A 20002-nucleotide genomic window follows, 5' to 3' on the forward strand; every position below is an offset into this window, starting at 1 on the left:
GGGTTCTAGAAGAGACTGGCTGTTGGGTTTACATGAGGCCACCGGAAGATCTAAGCCCAGTGCTGCCCAAGGCGGCTCCTGCAAAGGCTAGGACCTCAGGTGCTGCTTCCTCAACCCTCTTGGTAACCATGACTCAAAGGAGAGACCTGAAGGGTGTGAGGAGCAACAGGTGCTTGGGCTGCGTTCCAGGAAAGACACTTGTCCAGAGAAACAGATCAGGCTGTCGCATGGAAGCCTTGAGTCAGAGATGGTGGTTTGGGGGGGTGATTTGGACAAATTAGGTTAGTTTAACAAAGCTCTGAAGTGGCAGAAGATCTCCCCAGGACTACTGATTGAACACAGAACAAGAGATGAGCATGGTGTCAGACTAAGTCTTAGAGAGATGAAGGCCAGTCTCCTCCCACAGGGCCTTTGGACTGCAGGGACAGACACTGCTTCCTACCCTCTACCAGCAGGAGTCATGGTAGGGAGTAACTGGGGTGGAAACATGGGAAAAAAGCAACAACAGCTAGATCGTTTTTGGCATTTTAACATGGAGACAGTGATAAGTGGTAACAACAGTAAAAGAAAAAAAAAAAACTTGAAGAGACCAATATTTAACAACCATCCACCCAAGTCTCACATTTAAGTTCTATTTCCATCTCCCCCATAAGCACCACTGAACTAAATATCTATTTTAAAGCACCCAAACCAGTCCAGACCCTCTGGAAACCAAGAGCCCCAGCCAGAGCTGTTGCCTGTCTTGGGTCCAGGCGAGAGGAGGATTCTAGGAAAGGCACCTCGTTAGTCACTCAGCGCAGCGCACAGGGCGGCAAGCTCAGGCATGGGCACTTGACAGGGTGGCGGTTGGCAGTCACAGCATCTGTGCTGACACGCGAGGAAGGGGACTCTTCGGTAATCCCAACTATTTGGTACCAGAGCCAAGCAAACGTGACTAAAGGGAGCTGGGTCAGCAGGAAGGTACCCTGAGTCTCAGCAACAGGACGGCCTGTGAGAGGCAGGATCCAGGCAGGAGAGAGAAGGTGACCAAAGCACGTCTTGCACAAGGCTGGTATGGAAAGGGCTGATCCTTCTTGCAAGGACTGGAGAATGCACTTGACTGCTGGCTGATGAATCTCTAATTGGCAAGTGCGCGTGACAAGGCTCCGCCCCTGTTCCACAGGGAGCCGTGAAGCTGACTCAACTGATACAAATGTTCCCATCTCTGCCCCACCCCCAAGTCCCCACGGTTCCACCATCACCTGATTTTCATTTGGACTTCTTTTACACTAAAGTAGGTATAAATGGCTAAAACACAGACCCCCAACACTCCCACCAGGAGGAACACGGCAGATTCCATAATGGCGCAGCCAGAAGGCTGTGGGCGTATATGCAGCAAAGGGGAGAAACAGAACCGACACCGGCCTCGGCTGATGTGCAAGAAAAAGCGGGAAAGGAGTGTCAAGGATGCTTCTGAAGCACGAGAGCATGATTTTGGATGGAGGCCGGCCGGCAGGGACCAACTTTGCCTAGCTGCTGCCGGTTCCTGTAAGGGACATTTTTTTTCTGGGTAAATGGCGATTCCTCTTCCATGTAGCATCCGTTTGGATCACGATGCTAATTATAACTGGAAAGGGGTGTTTTGGGGAGTGTATTTAGGAGAGGAAGAAAGAAATAACTTTTTAAAAAACCTAGATTGCTCAAAGTTTCTGCCTGTTTTGTAGGAATGGTAAGTCAACTATGAGCAAATATTTTAATTCAACATTAAGAGGAAAAAACGTACTTTGGAAAGGATACAGAAAAAAAGGTAGTTAATGTTGGATCACTTGTAAGACGGAACCTCAGGGAGCCTAAACAAAAATGCACATTTGGTCAACTTTTGCTTTTTTTTTGAGACAGAGTTTCGCTCTTGTCACCCAGGCTGGAGTGCAGTGGCACGATCTCAGATCACTGTAACCTCTGCCTACTGGGTTCAAGTGATTCTCTTGCTTCAGCCTCCTGAGTAGCTGGGATTACAGGCATGCGCCACCACACTGAGTTTCAAATTCTGGCTCTGCTACTTTCTAGCTGTGTGAGCCGGGGTGAATTACTTATCTTTCTGACTTTTAGTTTTCTAATGTGTAAAATGAGAATAATAAAGTGCCCAATTCACAGTGTGGTTGTAAGGATGAAATAAGATATATGATGGCTCAGCATAATAGTACGTGGTAAGCACTAAGTCAATGACATCTATTATTACCTCTATACTTGTGCTGCTCATGAATTCATGTCTTACTTGCAAAGAGCTTGGCTGCAGCCCTCTGAGACTATTAAACTGAACTAATTGATCAGAGTTTGGTCACCTAGTGCCCACATTATATAGAGCCAAGGAACCGGTTAGTTTTGGACATGTTGGCGGATCACTTAAATTCATGCTACTGGCCTTGAAGGACCTCGAACAAGAGCATTTTCTTGGTTCATTGCAAACCTATCACTAGTGTTAGAAAAATAACCTACGCACATGTGTATTAGAGGCATCACCTCTGTGGAGGAAGCATCATTATAGTTACTTATTGACTTCTTGCTGTGCTATATTTTAAATAATAATGCTTTAATAATGTTTTAGTCAAAATGAAAATATCTTTAAGAGAGCTCAAGCACACATTGAATTGCTAAAAAGTTATATGACAAAAGAAAGAGTGCTGTAATGACATTTTTATGAGTCAATCTTTATTGCATGTCAATAAAATTCTGCACTATTCTAGTTGAATAGGAAAAGACAAGTTCATAAGAAGCCCATTACCCTAAGCTAGGTGTTAATAATCTCTTTGTCTGTGTTAATATTACAATATGCTGCATAATGCCAGGCTTGGAATAAAAAAGTTCAGGGTTATATAAGTGTTCTGGCATGCACAACTGTTTGAGCAAGACACTTGGAATTCTAGCTTGTCCAGCAGCTTAACTAGGCTGCGCAAACAACAGGGGCGAGGTTGTAGCAAAACGCCCCTATTTCAACTATTCTTAATATAGCTGTCTTTTGATGGCTTTCTCACAAATTGTTCTGTCCTGGGAGTCCCATATTTTTTTCCTATCAATAGTTTACCATCTTTACACAAGGAAACTTGCTAAGTGTCTTAAGAGGTGGTGACATTCATTATTTTTTAATTTATCTGAAGAAAACTATCCTTTTATTAGCTTTTATATAAAATTTAGTCCTTAAGCCGGTATATATAGTGTATAGGTACTTTTGGGACACTAAATAGTCATTAAAAATGCAAGAAAAAGCATTTAGCTTTTAAGAACAAGTGTTTCACTTTCTTAATATAGAGCAGACCCTCTTAATCACTGCAAACTTTCTACTGATCTGATAGATATACAAGGCTCCTGTTCTGAAGTGAAAAATAGCTAGTGATTCATTGAGACTTGACTCTGGGCCAGAGACTGACCTAAGCATGTATGTGTATTAACTCACTAAATATTTGTGTTAACTTACCATCCTGAGGTGGGTAATTTAATCTTTTTCATTTTACAAATTAGGAAACCAAGGCCCACAGAGAGATAACTTGCTTTAGTAAGTGGTTGAACAGGGATTCAAATATAGGCTAATTGGGCCAGGCATGTGGCTCATGCCTGTAATTCCAGCACTTTGGGAGGCCGAAGCAGGTGGATCACCTGAGGTTAGGAGTTTGAGACCAGCCTGGCCAAACATGGCAAAACCCAGTCTCTACTAACATTACAAAAATTAGCCGGGCTTGGTGGCACGTGCCTGTAATCCCAGCTACTTGGGAGGCTGAGGCATGAGAATCACTTGAACCCAAGAGGCAGAGGTTGCAGTGAGCTGAGATCACACCACTGCCCTCCAGCCTAGGAGACAGAGCGAGTCTCTGTCTCAAAAAAAAAAAAAAAAAAAGGCTAATTGGCTCCAGTAACTGAGTTCTTCAACACTAAACAATTTGTGTTTTGGATGCCAAAAAAGACTTCGCAAACATCAATTGAGAACAGTCTAGAAATAATTTTTTCCTAACTAAAAAAAGGAAAAAGAAGAAAATGACAAAAATTTAGAGTAGATTTTTTTCTTGCCCAAAAACATCTCATGGAAAATACACATTAGAAAGGCTTTTGGAACACTGCTTTTTTGGGCTTTCATGCTTCATGTCGCAGTGAAAGGACAAAGTTCTAAGAGTTAGGAGGTTCTGGTTCCAGGCTCTGCTGTTAATAGTTGTATCGCATTGGCTGCGTCACTCATTCTCTTTGGATTATTTTTTCCAAGTGAAAATATTAATGCTATTAATCTTATATAGTTATTGGGAGAATCAGATAAAACTGATAGGAAATGATTTAAAAATACCAAGCGGTATGGAAATATAAAGTGGTATTTATAGTTGTTTATTGTCACCAGCCATATATGGAATAATGTCATCTCAGAATTGGAAAAAGTGTTAGAGTCACCTAGTAACAAGGAATAGTGGTGGGTGGAAAGAGCTGTAACATTTGTCCTGCATTAAAATCTTTGCTCAGCCACTTATTTTCTTAATAATCTTGGGCTGGTGATCCAGCTTCTCTGAGTCTCGGCTCTATTTGTGAAAGAGAATTATATTTTCTTTCCAGGGATATGAGAATTAAGTGTAGGGCCCTATCACATGCTCTCTCAGGAAATCCTCAGCCTAAAAGAAAACAAAACAAAGCCAGAAACAGCCTGCCAACTGATATCAATACAAGTAGCAAAAATCACACACCATGATATTTTGAAGATAAATGGAAGTCAATAAACATTTGTTACGTATTACCATAATAAGTGTTTTGGCCAGGCGCAGTGGCTCACGCCTGTAATCTCAGCACTTTGGGAGGCTGAGGCAGGTGGATCAACTGAAGTCAGGAGTTTGAGACCAGCCTGACCAACATGGTGAAACCCTGTCTCTACTAAATACAAAAAATTAGCCTGGCATGGTGGCACGTGCCTGTAATCCCAGCTACTCGGGAGGCTGAGGCAGGAGAATCACTCGAACCTGGGAGGCAGAAGTTGCAGTGAGCTGAGAGGGTGCCATTGCACTCCAGCCTGTGCAGCAAGAATGAAACTCCGTCCCAAAAAAGAAAAAAAAAAAGAAAGAAGTGTTTTAAGTATTCGTACTAGAGGAACATGTGAAAGGTAGGAGAGGCCAATGGCATCTTTATTTTATTTTTATTTTTTACCTGCAGCCCATGTTTCTGCTAAGTATCTGTATTTTATAAAAACATAGGAATGCTATGCTAACTACTTATAATTTTTAGAAGATGACAATACCACAAAATCTGATGGTTTACAGTTTCTTTAGGTTTATCTATATACACAACCTGTGAGCGGTGGCAGTGTGGTAGGCAGAATAATGACACCATAAAGATATCCATGTCCTAATCCCCAGAACCTGTGAATATGTTATGCTGTATGCCAAGGAGATATTAGGGTTGCAGATGGAATTAAGGTTGCTTGCTGTCAGCTGACCTTAAAATAGGGAGAGTAGGTTGGGTTATCCAGGTGGGCTCAATGTAATCACAAGGGTTCTAGAAAGTGAAAGAGAGGTAGAAGAGAGAGACCCAGACTGACTGCAGCATCTGACGGACTTGGCCTAATGTTGCTTTGAGGAATAATGAAGAGGGTTATGAGCCAAGGAATGCAAGAAGCCACTAGAAGCTGTAAAAGGCAAGGATAATAATTCTTCCCTAGAGCTTCCAGAAAGGTGCAGCCCTGCCAACACCTTAATTTTAGCACTCTGAGATCCATTTTGGACTTCTGAACTACAGAACTGTAAGATAATGCATTTGTGTTATTTTAAGCCACCGAATTTTGGGTAATTTGTTATAGCAGACATAGAGTTAACACAGGCAGTTTTCTTTCTTTTCAACTCTTTTCTTTTTTTTTTTCTTTTGAGACGGAATCTCGCTCTGTCACCCAGGCTGGAGTTCCATGGTGTGATCTCTGCTGATTGCAACCTCCACCTCCTGGGTTCAAGCAATTATCCTGCCTCAGCCTCCTGAGTAGCTGGGATTACAGGTGCATGCCACCAAGCCCAGCTAATTTTTGTATTTTTAGTAGAGATGGGGTTTCACCATGTTTGTCAGGCTGGTCTTGACTTCCTGACCTCGTGATCCACCTGCCTGAGCCTCCCAAAGGGCTGGGATTACAGGCATGAGCCACCATGCCTGGCCTATTTTTCTTTCCTACTTGCACTGGCTAATTACATTATTTGCACTGGCTAATTGCATATTGTAATTGCATTGTTGCTTCTATTAAATATACTATTGATAATTACTAGTATAATTAATTAGATAATTAATTAGGCTATTATTGCTTCTCTTAATAGAATAGTATTAAATGTTCTATTCTTGTTTTTCATTTTAAAAGGAATGTTTATAACTTTTTGCTAATAAGAAATATGTTTGCTATAGGTTTTTAATATATTCATTCCTATGTCAGGTTAAGAAAACTCCATTCTATTTCATCTTTTAAAATCAGAGAATACCTATTAAATTTTATCAAATATTATATCTTAATTTCCCCTTTCTTATGTTATACATTTCTTATCTAATTTTTGTACCCAAAATAGCATAATTAGGCTTTCTCCCTCTTTCTTACATTTTTGGAAAAGATGATGAGTCGGGGAGGAGAGTACTCTTTAAAAAGTAATGAATAATTTAGCCCTAAAAGTAGAAAAAATAATTTTATTGTTGGTGAGTTCTCAAAGCAGTACCAAAAATTGCTAGATGAATTAAAGAAGAAAGTGAGAGCTGATTGTGGCAGTAAATTATAGACAGTAAGTTGTGGGCAGTAAACTTAAAACAGCAAATAGTGTAAAATATGTAGCTAAAACTATCGGTGGATTCTCTAGCCTGACATCTATTTTTTTTTTTTTTTTTCTTGAGATGGAGTTTTGCTGTTGTTGCCTGCCCAGGCTGGAGTGCAATGGGGTGATCTTGGCTCACTGCAACCTTTGTCTCCCGGGTTCAAGGGATTCTCCTGCCTCAGCCTCTCAAGTAGCTGGGATTACAGGAGCCAGCCACCACACCCAGCTAATTTTTTGTATTTTTTTAAGTAGATACAACATTTTACCATGTTGGCCAGGCTGGTCTCGAACTCCTGACCTCAGGTGATCTACCCACCTCAGCCTCCCAAAGTGCTGGGATTTCAGGCGTGAACCATTGTGCCTGGCCAAGTGGAACATCTTTACTCAATTTTTTCATTATCACTTGCTTTTGTGTTTGTTTTCATTTTCTGTAGGTAGACAGAATAGTATAGGAAACTTCATAATTATTCAATGTCAAAATGGCTAAGATATTTGATACTTTGTCCATTTACTAAACATCTCAACCATAGATGAAGTCAACAACTATTTCCACCACAGTTTGACCATTTCAGAACTCCTGTCTTCTCAGCCAATTACTTGATATATTTGCTCATTATAAGTATGACTCATTTTCTTTCTTTCATTGTTTCTGTATTCTAACCTTCCTTTTAATTTGTAAGTATAAACTCATAATTTGGAAAAGCTTATATCTACTTGACTGCCTTTTATGTACTCTACTGAAAAACATTTTCCAAATGGGACTTTATTACTTTTAGAACTTGTCATTGCCCTTGAATGATGGATTTGGTGGATGCTGAAAGCAGGCTTTAATTCAAGCTAAGAAGTGAATCCTGGTGCATTTTAGGGTGGAGATATGAGAGGGGATTGAGGGTGGAGTGCAGTGGAGATGAAAAGAATGGAAAGGAGTGCCAAAGAGTGAGGAGTTACCAGCGAAGACAGCTCTGAATAGTCACTCCTTGGAACAACTCTTGTGATAGGAATGCCAATTGAGCAACAAGGCCCTGCGTACCTCAGATATGGCAAGTTTTGACTGAATTGGAGCAAACACTGCTGCCGGACAGCGTTTCCCAAATTGTGTCTATGAAAGATATATCCTTTATCCCTTTAACAGACATTCTGGTTCATATTCTTTTTTTTTTTGAAACCAAGTTTTGCTCTTTTTTGTCCAGGCTGGAGTGCAATAGTGTGATCTCAGCTCACTGCAACCTCTGCCTCCTGGGTTCAAGTGACTCTCCTGCCTCAGCCTCCTGAGTAGCTGAGACTACAGGCACGCACCACTACACCCGGCTAATTTTGTATTTTTACTAGAGATGGGGTTTCACCATGTTGGCCAGGTTGGTCTCGAACTCCTGACCTCAGGTGATCTGCCTGCCTTGGCCTCGCAAAGTGCTCAGATTACAGGTGTGAGCCACCGCGCCCAGCCCCAGTTCATATTCTTATGTTGAATTATCTTATTTGTGGAATACTTATCACTATTTTATTGGATAATTGTTTTCCGGAGGACACAGCTTGGTTTAGAAGAAGTAAAGAACAGCCCCACCACCAAGTCTTTTCTGCTATCACTATTTGATGTTGATACCACAGAGAATAGAAGGGAAAATGCACATAGACTTATGTCTCTTGTATTGAGGGATTCTTTTGTTTGTTTGTTTTTGAGACGGAGTCTCACTCTGTCACCCAGGCTGGAGTGCAGTGGTGCGGTCTCGGCTCACTGTAACCTCTGCTCCCGGGTTCAAGCGATTCTCCTGCCTCAGCCTCCTGAGTAGTTGGGACTACAGACACCCGCCACCACAGCTGGCTAATTTTTGTATTTTTAGTAGAGATGGGGCTTCACTGTATTAGCCAGGCTAGTCTCAAACTCCTGACCTTGTGATCTGCTTGCCTCGGCCTTCCAAAGTGCTGAGATTACAAGCGTGAGCCACTGCGCCCAGCCAAGGGATTCTTTATTATCAATTCTGAATCAGTAGAAAAGTCATGCAGATTTTAATATGAATTACATGCTCACTGTTGCATTGCATATTCACACACCCAATATCCCTGGATGACTTGTTCTTTTTTTCATTTGGTTAATTGCTTTCATTAATATATTACTTTAATTAGCATGTATTTGAGTGCCAACTATGTGCTGGACATTAAAGACTTAAGGGCAAACAACACAGAGCTCTCTGTCTCTCTTCATGGAGTCGTAGCATGTCAAAAGTGCTATGATCAATGAAGTACAAGAGGCAAAGGGAGCACAGAAGAGAGCTACGCAACCAACACTGGAAAATCCAGAGAAGCTTCCCCAGAGGTAGTAACATCTAAGCTGAGATTTTCTTTTTCTTTTTCTTTTTTTTTTTTTTTTTGAGACAGAGTCTCACTGATTTTTGAGACCTCTGCCTCCCGAGTTCAAGAGATTCTCCTGCCTCAGCCTCCTGAGTAGCTGGGATTACAGGTATGCGCCACCATGACCAGCTAATTTTTGAATTTTTGATAGAGGTGGGGTTTCACCATGTTGGCCAGGCTGGTCTTGAACTCCTGACCTTAGGTCCTCCACCCGCCTCAGCCTCCCAAAGTGCTGGAATTACAGGCATCAGCCACTGCGCCCGGCCTCTTTTTTTTTTTTTAAGCCTCTGAGACAACTTCAACTAAGCTGACACTTTAAGGATAAGTAGAAGTTAGGGAGGTAAAGTGGTTTTTTAGGAGGGATGAAACAGCAGCAGAGAGAAAGTCTGGAAATGACAGAGAAGAGCCTGGTTGAATAACTGAAAAATAAGTGCAGGTTGTCTACATAAATGACAAGGGAAAGAATGCTGAGAGGTAAGGCTAGAGGAGTAGATATGGACCGAATAAAGAAGGGCCTTGTAAACGGTAAGGAATTTGAGATTTATCCTGAGAGAAACAGAGCTTCAAGTTAAAGAGTTTCAAGCAGGGAAAGATAATTCTGGCTACTGTGCAGGGCAGGACCAACCACTCTAAGACCTGCAGTTACAGTAATTCAGACATGACACATAAGTTACTTGGCCTTAGGTTGTGGCCATGTAATGCTGTGAAGATGGCAGTTGTCGTTTATATTGAATCAGTAGAATCTGCTGGTCATGAAGAGTGACTGGGGATGATGAGGAGGGTAAAGTCAGAAATGACAGCTAAGTTTTGGTTTCATCAATTGTGTGAGTGCTGATACTATTCCCATAGTGATACTATGTGGGGCAGAGGAGGAGGAATGTGGCAGAGGGGCAGTGGGCAAGATCCGTTCTGCATGTGTTGAGTTTGAGGTGCCTGTTGCACATCCAGAAGTATGCAGCTGCAATCAAAACTGGAGTTTGGAGATAGTGGCATATTGATGGTAACTTAATTCCTAAGGCTTTAGGAGCTCCCTAGGGGAGAGAGTAGTTTCACTGTGTGGTGGGGGAGGGCTTAGTAATGGATTGAGGAGTGAATGGAAGGTGAGGAAGCGGGTATGGTGAGTATATAATCAACTTCCTAGAAGTCAGTCTTTAAGGGAAAGCAGCAAAAAGAAAAGCCAGCAGCTAAAGTGGTGCACAGGGTTGAGGAAAGGCCTTTATAAAAATGGAAGATATCTGAATATACTTAAATGTGTTTAGTCAAAGGGAAGGATAAGTTGAAACAACAGGACAAGGTCCCTGAGAAGCCTGGGGTGGATGTGGAGCATTTGTGGCAGAGGTTAGCCTTAAGCAGGGAGAGTGACATCATTTTCAATTGTAATAGAAGGGAGGGAAGGAATCAAGAGTGTAGAGGTGGGCACACTTTCAGTCGGCTGGAGGGGTTTGAGAGAGTCTCTCTGTGGATTTCTTTTCTTTTGTGAATGCAAGATTATCCACTGAGAATGAAAAGGAAGAAATTAAAGGAGAGTAGAAAAAGTTTGAATTACCACCACGATTAGGGAAACACAGACAGATTGTTAGTTGTTGGTAGTTGTTGAATGCACAGGTAAATTTGGAGACTTTGAATTTGTGATGAACCAACCTGGACTACTGAGTGATCTTCTCCCATAGCATTGAGTGGACTATACCAGACAAAGATGCAGAGAAGGTGGACAGATGGGCTATTACACATTTGGCTTTTGGCAAGTGGGCACATGGAACAATGGGGTAAGGAAGTTGTTGGCATCAATGTAGGTGAAAATTTGTTCTGTGTAACCTAAGCTGGAGAGCAGAGGAAGTGGAGCTGTGTGGGGCATGGTAAGGAGGGCCGAGAGATATAAGGAATGGAGGTGGTTGTTAGGTGCAAGAATAGGTACAGTGGGAGTCACTGGGAAGGAAATCCTGCCAGGATAGTAGAGAGTCCTCAGAGTGGGATGTTTGAATGCATTATTCCAGAGTTGGAGCAGTTTCAGGGATTGACAGAAATCAGGATGTCAGGGGAGTGAGTGGCAGAATTGGAGGGTGCAAAAAGTCATTAGAAATGAGGTCTGAGAAGATAATGGAATAAGGTGTTGGTTATATTGACCATGTTGACATGTAAGTTACCTCAAAGGATAGCATGTAGGGAGAAAAATAAGACTGTGAACCACGTGCTAAAGGCTTCAATTAATGAAGGGAACGACAGAAGATGGCTGCAAAGAAGAAGGGCAGAGGGTGCTAGTAACCAGTTATCATAAGACTCAAATAAGTGGGGCTTTCTATACATGGATGAAGAATTAATTGTGTGGAACTGGCAATAAGGATCAATGTGGATGCCCAACTTTCTTTCCATCTAGGTGGGAGAATTGTGGGAAAATTAGCAGCCTCTATTTGAAGGAGTTGCAAAAGAGTGACCTCAGAGTTTTAGTTAAGGCACTGATGAGGAGAGAAAATTCACCGAAGATGTTCACAATAAAAGGAAGGTCACCACCTCTGAATTAATGTCAGTTACTTAACTTACATTTTATTAAAATAGACTAGACTAGCAGTGTTTCTCAAAGTGTGGACCTTGGAACAAGTGCACTACCACCACCTAGGAGCTTATTAGAAATAGAAATTCTCAAGTCCCATACCAGATCTCTTGAATCACAAATTTAGGGGGTGGGGCCCAGCTATCTGTTTTCGCAAGTTCTCCAGGTGATTCTGATAAATGCTGAAGTTTGAGAACTTCCAGACTAGATCTAGCTTCCTAACATGAAGAGACAATGAAAAGTCAACAAATAGAAATTGAGAGAAGATTTAGAAGGCAAACATTTCATATTTAAATAGATAACAACATGTGTACTGTACAAAGGTGCAGAGGGATTGGGACAAAATTGTGGTCCTCAGTTTCACTGGCTTGCTTTAAACCACACATTAATCATTGTAGGCTTCCTGCTCTTACTCCTGTTCTCCATGGACTAATTCAAACCTCTTTACGTTCTTTAAATTCCTCCCTGATCACTTATTAGGTGATATTCCATCTACCACCAAGGAGGTGATATTACACCATACTTTATATAAAACATATCTTTAGACTAGTAAAAGGTCACAACACATCTTCCCTTAGTTTGAGAAATAGTTAGCATGCTACAGACAAGCTCTGTGGATTGTTTTGCACATCATGCACATTAATAAAATTCAGAAGTCCCAGTGAGTTTTGTTGTTCTTGCAGCTTTTGTTATTTCTTTTCTTTTTTTCTTCCAAGAGAAATAACCGTTTATTTAATAAAAAATATTAATCGAGAACTCACCGAGTTGGGTTTCTGCTTAGTTTTACCATGTGGTGGAGGAGACAGAAACTACAGTTATTAACCATCTGATAAGTGTTTTAGCAGTGCCAAGTACAAGAAATTATTGGAGTAAAGAAAGAGCATCTCAACTTGGCAGGAAGGGGTGTTTAGTAAGTTGATGCATATGTTGAGTCTTGGAAGAAGAGCAAGTATTCTTCAAATGAATGGCAGGGATGGGGATGGAGACTATTTCAAGGCTGGGGAGCAACCAAAGGGATCCTCAAATAGTTTAACATGGGAGAACCTTGGGTGAGGGTTGCTGGCCAGCAAGGCATGAGGTTATAAAGCTGGTCATGGTTGGATCACAATGGGCCTTGGATTCTACACTGAGGTATCTGCATGAGGATGGGAAACTACTGGCAGATTTTAAGCAAAGGAATAGCATGATTAAATTTCCCCGTAGAACTGTTTTTAGGGAAGCTGGTTTTGGCACAATGCTATGGTTTGGATATGGTATGTTCATGCCAAGTCTCATGTCAAAATTTGATCCCCGCTGTTAGAGGTGGAGCCTACTGGGAGGTGTTTTGGTCATGGGGATGGATCCCTCAAGAATGGCTTGGTGCCATCCTCGTGGTAATGAATGAGCTCTCATTTTTGTGAGAGTTTGCCCAAGTGCTGGTGTTTAAAAGAGCCTGGCACCTTCCCCTGTTCTCTTGCTTCTGCTTTCTGCATGTGGTCCCTGTTCACTGGCTCCGCATTCACCATCAGTGGAAGTAGCTTGAAGCTCTCACCAGATGCAGATGCTGATGCCATGTTTCTTGTACAGCCTGCAGAACCCTGAAACAAATAAACCTCTTTTCTTTATAAATTACCAAGCCTTAAGTACTCCTTTCTGGCAACACAAAAATAGACTAGGAAATACACGTGCTTGACTTACATTGAGAAACACTATCAAAATCTGCTGATGTAGTTATTGTAGAAGTGTTCTTTATAAGAAATCTCACATAAAAAAATATTTTCAGGCCAGGTGTGATGGCTCAGGCCTGTAATCCCAGAACTTTCGGAGGCCAAGGCGGGCGGATCTTGAGGTCAGAAAATGGAGACCATCTTGGCCAACATGGTGAAACCCCGTCTCTACTAAAAATTAGCTGGGCATGGTGGCACGTGCCTGTAATCCCAGCTACTTGGGAGGCTGAGGCAGGAGAATCACTTGAACCAGGGAGTCGGAGGTTGCAATGAGTCGAGATCGCACTACTCAACTCCAGTCTGGGCAACAGAGCAAGATTTCATCTCAAAAAAAAAAAAAAAAAAAAAAAAAAAATTTCAGGCCAGGTGTGGTGGCTGGGGCCTGTAATTCCAGCACTTTAGGAGGCTGAAGCGGGCAGATCACCTGATGTCAGGAGTTTGAGACCAGCCTGACCAACATGGTGAAACCCCGTCTCTACTAAAAATACAAAAAATCAGTCAGGCATGGAGGCACGCACCTGTAATGTCAGCTATTCGGGAGGCAGAGGAAGGAGAATTGCTTGAACCCAGGAGATCGAGGTTGCAGTGAGCCGAGATCACGCCACTGCACTCCAGCCTGGGCGACAGAGTGAGACTCCATCTAAAAATATATATATATATATTTATATTTAATATATATTTATATAAATTAAATTAAATATTTAAAGTATATATATTTATATAACATATAAATATGTAAATTTATAAATAAATATATACTTTAAATAAATAAATATATATATATATTTTCAATTAGCTTTGGTTATTTTGAGGAACCTGTGCCTTGTCACTTTATGGATAAGTGTGCTACTGATTTATTTTTCTTTTTGTTATGAACACCAGGGAGCTCAGAGCCATGCTGGTTATTTGATTTAATGTACTATGGAGTTTTATATTTTCTATCTTTTCATTATAACTTTCTTTGTGGTCCTGAACTATGTTTACATATGTTTTTCCAGGTTCTTATTTTTAAACTAATTCATATATTTTAAAAGTTTTCTTTTTTTTTTTTTTAGTGAAACAGGGTCTCCTCCCTCCATCACCCAGGCTGGAGTGCAGTGGCGCCAACTTGACTCACTACAGCCTTGACCTCCCAAGTAGCTGTGACTACAGGTATGTACAAGAATGACTGAATAATTTCTTTTTGCATTTTTTGTAGAGACAGGGTTTTGCCATGTTGCTTGGGCTGGTCTCAGATTTCTGGGCTCAAGCAATCTGCCTGCCTCAGCCTCCCAAAGTGCTGGAATTACAGGAGTGAGCCACCGTGCCTGGCAATAGTGTTCTTTATAAATGTTCTTTTAATTTTTCTTAAATATTATGGGAAGTGAAATAAAAGGATGAATTTATAAATAAAGCCATATTTACTTTCTTTGAATCATCATCCTCAGAGTGATAGAGGGTATGAGATAGTTAATAATTGCAGAGAGGCCAGTTAGAAGGCTTCTCCAAAAGTCTGAAAAATAAGGAAAGTTTAAACTGAGATCATGGGATGAGGATGGAGAGAAGGGGTAGATCTGATAGAGATTTAGGAGGCAGAATTGAAGGAAATTGGTGATGAATTAGATGCTGTGCATATGAGGGGATGGGTGGGTGATGGAGGTGGGTAGTGTCCAAAATGATTGAGGCCTCCACCTTGTTTGCCTGGATGGCAGGTGGGAAAGGTGGCACCGTTTATTATGATATGGAAGTCTGTAAGAGAACCATGGGTGAAGTGGAAGATGATAAGCACCTGTGGGACATCCAGGTGGCCATGCCTTTATCAGTTGGTCTGAAAGTCAGAAGGAAGTCTGATGAAGACAGAAATGTGGTCTTTGTGAGAAAGAATGAGCTCTTTTGGAGAGAGGGAATGCGTGGCTGAGAAAAGCAAAAGCAGAAAAGAGAATGAAAGTGAGAGCCCTGAGAATCATCATTTAATGATCAGGTAGAGAAGGAAGAGCTGGCAGAGGAAAATAAGAAAGAAAAGTAAGATTAAATGACAAGAATACAAAGACTTGAGAACTAAAAAGAGTGCTGAAGAGGGTGGCAGTGGTCAACTGCATCTAATGCTGCTGGGAAGATAAACAAAGATGAGCACTAGATCTAGCCATTCCACAGTGTGTATATACTTCAAAACATCGTATTTTGCACAATAAATACACACAATTTTATCTTTCAATTACAAAAGCAAAAATATAAGAAAGGTGAGCATTGGGAAGTACTCTTTTATTTGGGACTTTTAAATAATTGGTGTCTTTGTGGAGGCATTTATTCATTCATCATTCATTAAATACATACATATATATTTTATATATATATATATATATATATATATATATTTTTTTTTTTTTTTTTTTTTTTTTTTTTGGGACTGAGTCGTGCTCTGTCCCCTAGGCTGGAGTACAGTGGTGCAATCTGGGCTCACTGCAACCCTCCACCTCCCAGGTTCAAGTGATTCTCCTGCCTCAGCCTCCTGAGTAGCTGGGATTACAGGTGCCTGCTACCATGCCCAGCTAATTTTTTGTATTTTCAGTAGAGACAGGGTTTCACCATGTTGTCCAGGATGGTTTTGATCTCCTGACCTCATGATCCACCCGCCTCAGCCTCCCAAAGTGCTGCGATTACAGACATGAGCCACCACGCCCAGCCCATTAAATACTTATTAAGTGACTATTATACGCTACATTCTAATCATATACTGATGACTAATTTGATGGGAGGATGGTAAGAGGCAACTAAATGTAAGGTAACTTAATTCATCAAGATGGAAAATAGTGGAGGAAAATTAGGAGGGGAGGCCGGGCGCGGTGGCTCACACCTGTAATCCCAGCACTTTGGCAGGCTGAGGCAGGAGGATCACGAGATCAGGAGTTTGAGACCAGCCTGACCAACATGGTGAAACCTCATCTCTACTAAAAATACAAAAATTAGCTGGTGTGGTGGCAGGCACGTGTAGTCCCATCTACTCAGGAGGCTGAGGCAAGAGAAACGCTTGAACCCAGGAGGTGGAGCTTGAAGTGAGCCGAGATCGGTCTACTGCACTCCAGCCTGGGCAACACAGCGAGACTCCATTTCAAAAAAAAAAAAAAAAAAAAAACCAAACTGGAAAGTTCTAGTTTTAGAAAATCCCTATAGCTAGGTATGTGCACCAGGTTAAATGGTGGGGTTACAATATTGTAGAAGAGTAGAATAAAATTCTTTATGAATAATGTTTAAATCAAAGAAAAGAGGCCAAGGTTTTCAAGAACATCAGTAAAGCTTTATAACAATACAATTCATTATCATTGTTTGGATTAATATTGTAATAATTACACACTTTTTACATTATGAAAATAAGTCATAAATAGTGTAAAAATAATTCTGAAGATCAACTTCTCACAAACTAGGAACCCTGAAAACAAATTTAAAAAGCAAATAAAAACAAATTGGAAACTGAACACAATGCAATTATCTCCAAACCGCAAATCAAAAATCTTATGCATCTTTTGATACAGTAATGTCAGCTGGAGAAATTACAATGAAATTAAAATAAAAATTGAACAGGGAGAATTCAATCTTTCAATTATTTACACTACTGAGATAAACAGGTTTGTGCCATATTTACAGTGATAAGAGACAGCACATTCTTAGAATAATCAATTATATGAGACTGGCCCACAAACATTTAAAAAAATATGCAGTGTAATGCTTGCCAAAATATTTTTTTTGCATATTTCACTTATTTTGTATTTATGTGAGTTTTTGGCAATATAAAAATAGCTGCACATAGAGATGAACTTCAAAATGTAAAAAATACAAATAAAAATATAATATTTTCTAAAGAAAAATCAGATACATACATCTTTTTAAAATGTTATTAAATTGAATGAAACATTTACAACAGTATAAAGAATATTCACATAAATGTCAACAGTATATAAGACATTCTTTTGTGAATCCAATTTATTAATATTTCTGAGATAGGTGAGAATATCAACTACATTTTGAGAAATGTTGGCACTTTCTTTGTTAGGTTGTTAATAAATCACACATAACGGTGTAGGTTGAAAAAAATCTTCCTATTCCCAAAAGGACAGTTCTTTCAATAAGCAGCATAGGCAGTTTTATACATTTAAATATTTTGAAATGAAAAAAGTCATTAAAGTGTTTATTAGTACGGGGTTAGCAAAAACCAAACTCCAGTAAAAATTTATGTTAGAAGAGTGTCTCTGCTGTGTTAATTTTATATTGGCAACAAATCTAGCCAATATAAAGATATCCCAAGAAAAATGGGAAGAAGTAGGGACTGACAGTCTTTCTAGTCTGAAACAATTTAGCATAATCATAACTGGTCAAGCTTGTTAATTCCACTAGGGATGTATGATTTTAATAGCCAGAATCACATGTGATTTTTCTTACTTATTATTTTTAGAAAGATAAGATAGGGTTCCTAAGGACTTAACTTCCAAGAGATAGCAGGAGCTCTTGTTTTTACAAATTAGAAAATCCTATTTTTTGTAGTGTGAAATATTAATATAATTTGATTGTTAGGAAGCAAGACAAAACAAGATTTCAAATATTAGCATCTGTATGTTGCTTATGATCACTTATTAGAAGATTTTAAACATGACCAAAGTATAGCCCAACTCTGGGTAAGACCATATATAGTGGAGAAAGAAAGGATAACAAATGATGTTAAATTTTCATGCTTCAATAGTAACATTAAAAATAAAAAACCCTTGGAAATGAAGCACATTTCCTAAGTGATAAAAATATAACATATCAAAGACAATTTTTCCATTGGTACTGACATGCTGATTTGACAATTTTCTAAACTGGCGTATATGTCTATATAGATAGTTAGACAAAGGACATGTAGTATAAACTACTTGATGTGTAAGTTCTTGCTGTCCCATCAGAACATCATATGCACAGAATGTAAATTCAAAAACAAGACCTTTCTTCAAGTAGGAATTAAAGATATTCTAATGTCCTCTATAAAATCACATGAGAAAAAAAAATCCTCCAAGACTGCTTTTGCTAATGAAAAACAAAAACTGAAAGAAAAAATTAGGCATATTTGTGCACTAGGTACTCTATATGGTGTGTGCAGACTTCTCTGATGCTAGTTTTGTCATGTTTCATCAAATCATATAAACTAAAAGACGAGTGAATGAAAAAGATGAGACACATGAAAGTAGATAAAGGCATATGATGTATGAAATGAATATGAAATAGGAGGATCCATGATCTGAGTAAACACACATCATCTATACGTACACTGTTTTGTTTTACATTAAGAAAGCCTGGTCATTGGACCATAATTATAGCAAATTCATGAACTTTAAAAATAAAATAACATACTAATGATTTAGGAATGCTATTAAACAGGGAAATAAAATTATCCATAGTAGTTGCATTGTCCATAGAGAAAAAGGAAAAGAGATACATTAGCACCAACCAACATAAATGAAAAACAATTTTAAATCTAAAACACGTATCAATTTGCTATCCTTCAATGTTTTATCAGAAATAGAAACTGACCTTGCCTTATTTCCAATGTGTCTTTCATGTATATTTTCTCAACCTTCTATCCAATAACACACATTAAAGAAATCTTTAAGGAAAGTATATTATCTATCAACACATATCAACAAACACAATTCTTTCATTCACTTAGAAATTATTTAAGAATTCTCTATTTTGATGACAAAATGGAAGCTTGAAAACATTGTAGTAACCAAAAGTTAAAGATTATCCATCATGGTTAAGACCTAGCAATTCCACTGAACAAGGAGGAGTATAGTATTTCCATCCCTTTGTTTTTCCCAAGGAAATAAATGTAATGAAAGTTTACAAGCTCATTTAATCATGAAATAAGTCGATGTTGTCAAATCAGTTATAGAGCAAAAACTCAATATACACATGGGACAGAACAGTATTCTTTGAAGGGCTGTATTTCAAAAAAATTTTTTATACATAAAGTGTTTTTCTTTTGATGTTGAGGTATCGTCTCCTGAAGCTGTGCAAGTTTTAAATAGTGATCCATTTCAATCCACCTTTTTCTACTAGAGGAGCAGAAAAAAAATAGAAGAGAAAAAAATATAGCCACTGGACACTGTAGTTTGTTTTCCTGAAGAGAATGTAGTTCCACCCACTTCAGTTCATTTTTCCAAACCATTTAAGACAAAGCGTGTCAGACATTGAGCAATACCTTATCCTAACACCATGCCATACAAGAAATTGTTAGGAAATGCCCTCCATTATTTTCAAAATGCTAAACTGGCTTAGGGGTGTGGAATGTTACCAGAAATGTTACCAATTAGACTGATCTAATAGTTTAAACATCTTTCAACCTTAAAAATTTAATAGAAAAAAAAGAAGATGCCATTTTGTATGACTGTCATTTGGTTACATAACATAACTGAGATCATGAGGATTTTAGGTTCCTTGTCTTATGGTTATATCTTAACTATAAGCCAAGGATGAGTTAATTTCCCTTCTGGTGATGACACCTATGCATGAAACTAGAAATCTTCCCAGAAGATGACATTGAGTCAGGAGAGAAATTAAATTCTCTAATGGGCTGAAAGGGTGCCTACTCCTCATTGATAATGTTTCTTTTAATGTAA

Source organism: Nomascus leucogenys, chromosome 9 (assembly GCF_006542625.1).
Source record: "Nomascus leucogenys isolate Asia chromosome 9, Asia_NLE_v1, whole genome shotgun sequence".
Taxonomy (NCBI): Eukaryota; Metazoa; Chordata; class Mammalia; order Primates; family Hylobatidae; genus Nomascus; species Nomascus leucogenys.